Raw genomic sequence first — 11,030 nt, forward strand, 5'->3', positions numbered from 1 at the left:
GTGTTAGTCACTCAGTCATGTCTGACTCCTTGTGGTCCCATGGACTATAGCCTGCCAGGCCCCTTTGTCTGTGGAATCCTCCGGGCATGAATACTGACTGGAGTGGGTGGCCATTTCTTCTGCCAAGTCTCTACCCAGGGACTGAACCCAGGTCTCCTGCATCATGGGCGGATTCTTTACCATCTGAGCCACCTTAGAAGCATTAAGGATTGAAGTGTTTCATTTCTTTAAAAAGTTATCAAGTGTGGTTTGAATAGTGCCTGTCTTCTTTTCTGTCATATAACTTATGATATGGAACAGCCATCTTTGCTATGTTGTGCATTGTCATTCTCCTTTGAAAGTCTGGGTCATCTTCCAACATTTTATTCTTTCCATCATGAATCACGACATTTGTCTGAGAGTTTCCTTACTGGCGTCACTTTGGGACAGCTTCTTCTTAGAACTACATTTCTCATTTCTGTCTATAAATGTCCCTTCATGTAGTTCCTCTTCAATGGTAGCAGTGTCAGCATTCCAATGGGCAGCTATTTCTTCCATGTGTGTGTGCTCAGTTGCTCAGTCATGTCCAAGTTCTGCAATCCCATGGACTGTAGCCCACCAGGCTCCACTGTCCATGGAATTTTCCAGGGAAGAATACTGGAGCAGGTTACCATTTCCTTCTTCAGGGAATCTTTCTGACCCAGTGGTTGAACTCACGTCTGTCGAGTCTCCTGCTTTGGCAGGTGAATTCTTTACTACTGCACCCCCTGGGAAGCTCATTTCTTCCATAGTCCATTTACATTCTATTCTTACTTCACTTCTAACATTATTCCTGGTGGTCCAGTGGGTAAGACTCTGAGCTCCCAATGCAGAGGGCACAAGTTCAATCCCTACAGGGGCACAGGTCAGGGAACTAAGATCCCAGGGAAAAAAATTATTATTATTATTATTTTTTTGCTTAACTTTCACTTTGTTGGCCAATTTCCTCTTTCTATTATTCATTTTTTGAAAAAAATGTAACAATTTTATCCCTGGAAGACAAAGAGGCAACACAGCTACAGACTTTGCTGTCTGTGTGAATGGAATAGCAAATGTGCAGTGATCCATCCCTGACAGACTTTGAAGGAAATAATATCGTTGGTCACTGATCATGATGCATGTGTTATTTGTGAAGTGGTTGGTGGGCCCAAGAGCTAGAAGCAAAGTTTGCACTTTGTGCAATTACTCAAGGTCAGTAGAACAAGAAAACTGAAATTAGATCCATGGTGTTGGGGGACTAAACAGCTAACAACTAAACCATGATAGCTGGAAGTTTTGCATGTCAACATCACACAGATCAGGGACTGCATGGAAAGAGCCTGGAAGAGCTTGCAGCAAGATGTTAAGTGGGAGTGGCTCTCTCTGGGTTTTGTGTTTGTAGGTGGTTTTATTTTCTATTCAAAAAATAGGTCCTTGTGTGTATCCTAAATTTTTCTACAATTAATATGTTACTCATATAATATAAAATATATGCTGTTAAGAAAAAATGTAGTGATTACTTTTTTCTCTTATAGAAGCTGATAGATGGAGATTGTCCATAGCATATGGTGGTAAATAGAAACTGTTCTTTAAAAATTCTAGGAAGCACACTGGAGGTAGAGAGATGAAAGTTGGAGGGGAGATATTGTTGAAGGAGAGTTATGGTTTCAGTGGGACAGACTCTTGAGCATGTCTAAAAGCTATTGGGAAAAGTGTGGTTTAGAGTATGAATAACAGGAAAAGGGTAACTGATAATGTAAGACCCCTAAGAAGGGATGGGCAGGAGTTCAGGCATGGGCGGAAAGGCTTGATCTTGGTTGGGAAGAGGGACCCCTGTTTCATTGATTCAGAAGAGGGTGGAGAGAGAATGATTTAGAATGGGTGGAGACGTGCATAGCCATATCTACTCTATCCTCAAATGGGTTAGAGCAATGGCTTTGAGCCAAGCAGTGTCTTAGGTGCTTGAGATACATGCATGAATGACACAGACAAAGATCTTATGGAGTTAGAGTCAATTTTGATCATTTCTCTTTATTATATTTTTTTTCTTTTTTTTATGTGTTAATGTGGCTGCCAACAAAGGTCCGTCTAGTCAAGGCTATGGTTTTTCCAGTGGTCATGTATGGATGTGAGAGTTGGACTGTGAAGAAAGCTGAGCGCCGAAGAATTAATGCTTTTGAACTGTGGTGCTGGAGAAGACTCTTGAGAGTCCCTTGGACTGCAAGGAGATCCAACCAGTCCATTCTGAAGGAGATCAGCCCTGGGTATTCTTTGGAAGGACTGATGCTAAAGCTGAAACTCCAGTACTTTGGCCGCCTCATGCGAAGAGTTGACTCACTGGAAAAGACTCTGACGCTGGGAGGGATTGGAGGTAGGAGGAGAAGGGGACGACAGAGGATGAGATGGCTGGATGGCATCACTGACTCAATGGACATGAGTTTGGAGTTTGGGTGAACTCTGGGAGTTGGTGATGGACAGGGAGGCCTGGCGTGCTGCAATTCAAGAAAGAGTTGGACATGACTGAGTGACTGAACTGAACTGAACTGAATGTGGCTGCAATTTTTTTTTTAGAAGTTAGTCAGGCTCTTTCTGGAAGGAGGCTGGTGGAGATTTGAGGAGACCCAAAGGGAGAGTATGAAATCCTTGTCACTAAGGACAGAGAAACTTACACCGTTTAGGGGAACACTGAGGAGGTCCTTTTGAAGTTGACACCAGCGCCTTTATGGGGAAGCCGTTGGGTAAACTGTTAAGCAGCTCTCTCTCCCCAGCCATGCTTGGTTCAGGCAGAGATCTACAGAAGCAAAAAGGAAAGTTTACCTAAAAGAAGACTCAAATTTCTTTATATCCCTGCACATTTGTTCCCGATTTTATCTCTACTTGTTTATGTATTATCTCATTTTTCTTGAGTGCACAGGACAAAAGTTTATCTATTTTATTGATATGTTCAAGTAATATTCTTTTTTTTTCTTTTAATTTCCAATATATTGTTTTCTATTTGGTTAATTTAACTCTCATTTATGTTTGTTCATTTCAGTGATTTTTTTTTTCCTCAGTTACCTATCCATGAATACATATTTTATTTATTTTTTCTTGCTTAATAATAAAAAGCATTTATTACTGTACATTTTTCTAAAGGTAACTTTGGATGCATGCAGCTGATTTTAATATATACTATTCTTCAATTTGTAAAATGTTTATAATTTAATTATAATCTCCCATTTTTTCCCTTCTTCCCAAGAGTTATTGAAATAGAATTTTTAGATTTTTCAATGGGTTAGAATCAATTTTGATTCCAATGGCTTAGAGTCAGTTATTAGTTATTTGGTTTTATTACATTATGGTGGAAGAATGTGGGTGATATAACTTATCCTATTACCAAATTAATTAAGGTTATGTGTATGTTCTGGTTGTGTGCTGTGCGCTCTGTATGTGTATGTTCTGTGTTGTGTGCGGTTGTGTTAGACTCTTTGCAACCCTATGGACTGTCACTCACCAGGCTCCTCTGTCCATGGGATTTTCCAGGCAAGAATACTGGAGTGGGTTACCATTTCCTTCTCCAGGGGATATTCCCGACAAAGGGATCGAACCTGCATCTCTTGTGTCTCTTATGTCTGAATTGGCATGTGGATTCTTTACTGCTGAGCCACCTGGGAAGCCATATTTACACCCTTCATTTCAGTTCAGTTGCTTAGTCATGTCCAACTTTTTGCGATCCCATGGACTACAGCACACCAGGCTTCCCTATCCATCACCAACTCCTGGAGCTTGCTGAAACTAATGGCCATTGAATGGGTGATGCCATCCAACCATCTCACCCTCTGGCATCCCCTTCTCCTCCTGCCTTCTATCTTGCCCAGCATCAGAGTCTTTTCTAATGAGTCAGTTCTTCGCATCAGATGGCCAAAGTGTTGGAATTTCACCTTCAGAATCAGTCCTTCCAATAAATATTCAAGACTGATTTGCTTTAGGATTGACTGGTTTGATCTCCTTTCTGTCCAAGGGACTCTCAAGAGTCTTCTCCAAAACCACAGTTCAAAAGCATCAATTCTTTGGCACTCAGCTTTCTTTATGGTCCAACTCTCACATCCATACATACTACTGGAAAAACCATGGCTTTGATTAGATGGACCTTTGTTGGCAAAGTAATGTCTCTGTTTTTTAATATACTGTGTAGGTTGGTCGTAGCTTTTCTTCCAAGGAGCAAACATCTTTTAATTTCATGGCTGCAATCACCATCTGCAGTGATTTTGGAGCCCCCCAAAATAAAGGCTGCCACTGTTTCCACTGTTTCCCCATCTATTTCCCATGAAGTGATGGGACCAGATGCCATGATCTTCGTTTTCTGCATGTTGAGTTTTAAGCCAACTTTTTCACTCTTCTTTCACTTTCAACAAGAAACTGTTTAGTTCTTATTCGCTTTCTGCCACAAAGGTGGTATCATCTGCATATCTGAGGTTATTGATATTTCTCCTGGAAATCTTGATTCCAGCTTGTCTTTTATCCAGCCTGGCATTTCACATGATGTACTCTGCATATAAGTTAAATAAGCTGGGTGACAATACACAGCCTTGACGTACTCCTTTCCTGATTTGAAATCAGTCTGTTGTTCTATGTCCCGTTCTAACTGTTGCTTCTTGACCTTCATACAGATTTCTCAGGAGCCAGGTAAGGTGGTCTGGTAAATCCCATCTCTTTCAGAATTTTCCCCAGTTTTTTGTGATCCACACAGTCAAAGGCTTTAGTGTAGTCAATAAAGCAGAAGTAGATATTTTCCTGGAACTCTCTTGCTTTCTCGATGATCCAGCGGTTGTTGGCAATTTGATCTCTGGTTCCTCTGCCTTTTCCAAAACCAGCTTGAACATCTGGAAGTTCATGGTTCACATATTGTTGAAGCTTAGCTTGGAGAATTTTAAGCATTACTTTACTAGCATATGAGATGAGTGCAATTCTGCGGTAGTTTGAGCATTCTTTGACATTGCCTTTCCTAGGGATTGGAATGACAACTGACCTTTTCCAGTCCTGTGGCCACTGCTGAGTTTTTCAAATTTGCTGGCGTATTGAGTGCAGCACTTTCACGCCATCATATTTTAGGATTTGAAATAGCTAAGCTGGAATTCCATCACCTCCACTAGTTTTGTTCATAGTGATGCTTCTGAAGGCCCACTTGAGTTGTCACTCCAGGATGTCTGGCTTTAGTGATCACACCATCATGGTTATCAGGGTCATGAAGATCTTTTTTGTATAGTTCTTCTGTGTATTCTTGCCACCTCTTCTTAACATCTTATGCTTCTGTTAGGTCCATGCTGTTTCTGTCCTTTATCGAGCCCATCTTTGCCTGAAATGTTCTCTTGGTATCTCTAATTTTATTGAAGAGATCTCTAGTCTTTCCCATTGTATTGATTTGCTGTATTTTTTTTGCCTTGATCACTGAGGAAGGCTTTCTTATCTCTCCTTGCTATTCTTTAGAAGTCTGCACTCAGATGCTTGTATATATTTGTGTTCTTATATGTTATCAAATTTTAATCATTCCACAGACACTTTGAAATTATGTATGTATTTTCTAGGCTTAGAATATTCGATAACCATTCCTCAGTACGACCGTTCCTTACTGAATTTCTAATATGTGCAAGGAATGATGTTGGGTACTGGGCATGTAGGGAGAACGAGACAGTAGCCTTGTGTCAATGGAACTTACATTCTAGTGCAAGAGACAGTGGGGGGCACATAGCAAATAACATGTTTGTAAGATGCAGTGAGTTCTATGAAAAAATCAAGGAAAGGAGTTGAGGCAGAGATAGCAGGCTGCACTCTGTTTGCATTGGTGTGATCAGGAAAGGTCTCCAGAGGAACTTATACTCATGAAGCGTAGTAGAGGATCATAGCCTACTGGCTGGGTAAAGGTTTGGAGGGAGAGCTTTCCCTGGAGAGAGTATGGAAGAGAAACAGGGAGCTGGGGGTACTTGCAAGGGAATAATTATAGTGAAAGGTCATGCTCTTGGGATTAGACAGATAAAGGAGGAAGAAATACGCAGTCAGAGAATTACGGGGCCAGTATTTCGGCAATCTCTGAAGAACTGAAGAACTTTGTCCCTGAGGGTTTGTGACTTAACGAAGTAGGTAGAGCAAGTGTGGTGGACAGAGTTGGGTGTTTGAACTTAAGATTTTAGAGACAAAAAAAAAAAAAGATTTTAGAGACAGTGCCCTTTTCAGCGATGATATTATCTAAGATATGATGAGAGGTGGTGACTTAGTTGGACTCGAGAATACATTGGTGGTGAAAAGATAAGGTCTAGGGATCTGGAGTGTTGGAAAGTTCATCTTTACAGATATCGTTTAGGACTTTGGGCAGAGAGGAAAACTAGACACCAAAATAAGTTTCAGTTCAGTTCAGTTCAGTTCAGTCGCTCAGTCATGTCCGACTCTTTGCGACCCCATGAATCACAGCACGCCAGGCCTCCCTGTCCATCACAAACCCCGGGAGTTCACTCAGACTCAGGTCCATCGAGTCAGTGATGCAATCCAGCCATCTCATCCTCTGTCATCCCCTTCTCCTCCTGCCCCCAATCCCTCCAAGCATCAGAGTCTTTTCCAATGAGTCAACTCTTCGCATGAGGTGGCCAAAGTACTGGAGTTTCAGCTTTAGCATCATTCTTTCTAAAGAAATCCCAGGGCTGATCTCCTTCAGAATGGACTGGTTGGATCTTCTTGCAGTCCAAGGGACTCTCAAGAGTCTTCTCCAACACCACAGTTCAAAAGCATCAATTCTTCAGTGCTCAGCTTTCTTCACAGTCCAACTCTCACATCCATACATGACTACAGGAAAAACCATAGCCTTGACTAGACAGACCTTTGTTGGCAAAATAATGTCTCTGCTTTTGAATATGCTATCTAGGTTGGTCATAACTTTCCTTCCAAGGAGTAGGCCTCTTTTAATTTCATGGCTGCAGTCACCATCTGCAGTGATTTTGCAGCCCAGAAAAATAAAGTCTGACACTGTTTCCACTGTTTCCCCATCTATTTCCCATGAAGTGATGGGACAAGATGCCATGATCTTAGTTTTCTGAATGTTGAGCTTTAAGCCAACTTTTTCACTCTCCTCTTTCACTTTCATCAAGAGACTTTTTAGTTCCTCTTCACTTTCTGCCATAAGGGTGGTGTCATCTGCATATCTGAGGTATTGATATTTCTCCTGGCAATCTTGATTCCAGCTTGTGTTTCTTCCAGTCCAGCGTTTCTCATGATGTACTCTGCATATAAGTTAAATAAGCAGGGTGACAATATACAGCCTTGACATACTCCTTTTCCTATTTGGAACCAGTCTGTTGTTCCATGTCCAGTTCTAACTGTTGCTTCCTGACCTGCATACAAATTTCTCAAGAGGCAAATCAGGTGGTCTGGTATTCCCATGTCTTTCAGAATTTTCCACAGTTTATTGTGATCCACACAGTTAAAGGCTTTGGCATAGTCAATAAAGCAGAAATAGATGTTTTTCTGGAACTCTCTTGCTTTTTCCATGATCCAGTACATGTTGGCAATTTGATCTCTGGTTCCTTTGCCTTTTCTAAATCCAGCTTGAACATCTGGAAGTTCACGGTTCACGTAATGCTGAAGCCTGGCTTGGAGAATTTTGAGCATTACTTTACTAGTATGTGAGATGAGTGCAATTGTGTGGTAGTTTGCGCATTCTTTGCAATCGCCTTTCTTTGGGATTGGAATGAACACTGACCTTTTCCAGGCCTGTGGCCACTGCTGAGTTTACCAAATTTGGTGGCATATTGAGTGCAGCACTTTCACAGCATCATCTTTTAGGATTTGAAATAGCTCAACTGGAATTCCATCACCTCCACTAGCTTTGTTCGTAGTGATGCTTCCTAAACCCACTTGACTTCACATTCCAGGATGTCTGGCTCTAGGTCAATGATCACACCATCATGATTATCTGGGTAGTGAAGATCTTTTTTGTACAGTTCTTCTGTGTATTCTTGCCACCTCTTGTTAATGTCTTCTGCTTCTCTTAGGTCCATACCATTTCTGTTCTTTATTGAGCCCATCTTTGCCTGAAATGTTCCCTTGGTATCTCTGATTTTCTTGAAGAGATCTCTAGTCTTTTCCATTCTGTTGTTTTCTTCTATTTCTTTGCATTGATGGCTGAGGAAGGCTTTCTTATCTCTCCTTGCTATTCTTTGGAACCCTGCATTCAGATGCTTATATCTTTTCTTTTCTCCTTTACTTTTCGCTTCTCTTCCTTTCACAGCTATTTGTAAGGCCTCCCCAGACAGCCATTTTGCTTTTTTGCATTTCTTTTCCATGGGGATGGTCTTGATCCCTGTCTCCTGTACAATGTCACAAACCTCATTCCATAGTTCATCAGGCACCCTATCAGATCTAGTCCCTTAAATCTATTTCTCACTTCCATTGTATAATCATAAGGGATTTGATTTAGGTCATACCTGAATGGTCTAGTGGTTTTCCCTACTTTCTTCAATTTAAGTCTGAATTTGGCAATAAGGAGTTCATGATCTGAGCCACAGTCAGCTCCTGGTCTTCTTTTTGTTCTCCATCTTTGGCTGCAAAGAATATAATCAATCTGATTTCGGTGTTGACCGTCTGGTGATGTCCATGTGTAGAGTCTTCTCTTACTTTACTGTTAGATTCTCTATGTTTTAAATAGATTTAATCTATATGATTTGTTGACTTCTCAGCTTTCTGTTAAATCTTCCTGCTAGGTGATTATGATTTTTTGTTTTGTATGTTTGATGCTTGTTGTTTGTATTACTTACATTTTAAAAGTCCCTGGAAAACTGAATTTACAAATACTGTCATTGCTCCTACGGGAAATTTTAAGTTAGTTTCCTGCAAGCCTCTGATCACATTTTTGTTCATTGATCAATATATAATCTTATTTTATATATGTGTCTGTTTAAAGACGTCTTGTTTAATATGCATTTTAGTTCATTAACATTGAACTCATGGCCAACAGCATCATAACTTATGCCTGAATGAAGTGCATCTAACACCTTTTTCATCCATAAGGCGCGTTCAGCCTGCTCGTGCTTAGAGACGTTACTGGCAGTTGAGCTTTTTGCTTAGAGCCATTTTAAACAGTGAAATCACCAACAAAAGCATGGAGATGTGAAAAACGCAGCAGTGTATCGACCATGAAAAGGACACTGGTTTATAGTCTGAGAGCTGAGACAGGGAAGCAGAGCACAACCTGACTTGACTTCCGCAGATAATTGCGCATTGGGAGACCCAGTTTTTATGCCACTCTGTACATATTTGTGAATGACTGCAAAAGTGCCACAAGTATACATCTGGGGTTTATAAATACATTTTTCAAGGAGGCAAATTCACAAATATGGACTCTGTGGACAACAAGGAGCAGCTGTACACTGTGAGATTATTAATTGGCTGATTGCTGACTCTAATCTTTTCAATGAAGTTTTTATAATTTTGGAAATGAATCCCTTTGCCCAAATTAAAACTTCCTGTCTCAAAAGCTTAATTTTGGATAGTACTTGCTATGCTATATTATATATATTGTAATAGCTATAATGTTGTTATTCTTTTTTTGTTCTGTTTGTATTTTCCTGGAATATACTTCTCCATATAGTTAAATTTTGTTTTGAAAAGAGTCTGAGAATCATTGCCATATAATAAGCAATTTAATGAACATAAGTTTTTATAATTGTTTTGGCTAATTTTATTTGTAAAACCTTCTATTTTGACTTTAGGATTTCCAAGTTTTGAGGGGGATTTCTTCTTCCATCCCTGTGCTACATGATCAAAACTGTGTTTGTTCCTGTTTTTCTTTCTGAGGTCACTTCAGAGTTATACATTGTAATTCTCTACTACTAGTGATAACTTTAGCATTGATTGCTGTTTTTTCCATCAGAAATTGAGTAGATACAATAAATATGGTATAAAGCATATGAGGATATAAAGAGTAATAATGCAGCAAAACCCTAGTACCATTGACACAGTCTGGACATTTGCACACAGACAGGACATTTCCATTGGAATTGAAGTGCCCCATTCCCCATGCTGATCCCATACCTCCCATTTCCCTCAGAGGTAACTAGTTTGAATGATGTGTTGTATCATTCTTCTGTCGTTTCTTTTACCACGTATGCTTATATGTTGTTTTCATATTGCATGTTTTTAACTTTATATCAAGGGACTCAAACTGCATGTATTTCACTGTGACTTGCTTTTTGGGGCTTATTATTGTGTTTTTGAGAGTCAGCTAGATCAGTACATTTAGCTGTTCAATTGAACAACACAACTTACTAAGTCTACTGATATTGGAAATTGGTGTTTTTTGTTTGTTTTTGTTTTGTATTGGCAGTGTCATAAGCATTCTTGTATAAATCTCCTGAAGCATGGGAATAATGATTTCTCCAGGGTATATTCTAAAGAATGAAGTTGCTGGGTCATAAGATAATAGCATTTATTATAAATAATGCTATTTTTATTTTTTATTTTATAAAAAATAAAAGCAATTAACTTTCCTGTTCCACTGTATGCTCAGTCGTGTCCAATTCTTTGTGACCCCATGGGCTGTAGCCAGCCAGGCTTCTGTGTCCATGGAATTTTCCAGGTAAGAATACTACAGTGGGTTGCCATTTCCTCCTCCAGGGCATCCTCTTGAGCCAGGGATCGAATGCACATGTACCTTGGCTCCTGCATTGGTGGGCAGATTCTTTACCACTGAGCCACCTGGGAAGCCCTTAACTTTCTGAAACATTGACAAATTATCCTCAAAGTTTCCTTGTTTTCTTCTTTGGGCAATAATTTTGGACCCCCCCCCCCCAAAAAAAAATAAAGTCTGCTACTGTTTCCACTGTTTCCCCATCTATTTGCCATGAAGTGATGGGACCAGATGCCACGATCTTAGTTTTCTGAATGTTGAGCTTTAAGCCAACTTTTTCACTCTTCTCTTTCACTTTCATCAAGAGGCTCTTTAGTTCTTCACTTTCTGCCATAAGGGTGTTGTCATCTGCATATCTGAGGTTATTGATATTTCTTCTGGC

Source organism: Bos grunniens, chromosome 13 (genome assembly GCF_055505025.1).
Source record: "Bos grunniens cultivar Pamir isolate PY7600 chromosome 13, Bosgru_T2T1.0, whole genome shotgun sequence".
Taxonomy (NCBI): Eukaryota; Metazoa; Chordata; class Mammalia; order Artiodactyla; family Bovidae; genus Bos; species Bos grunniens.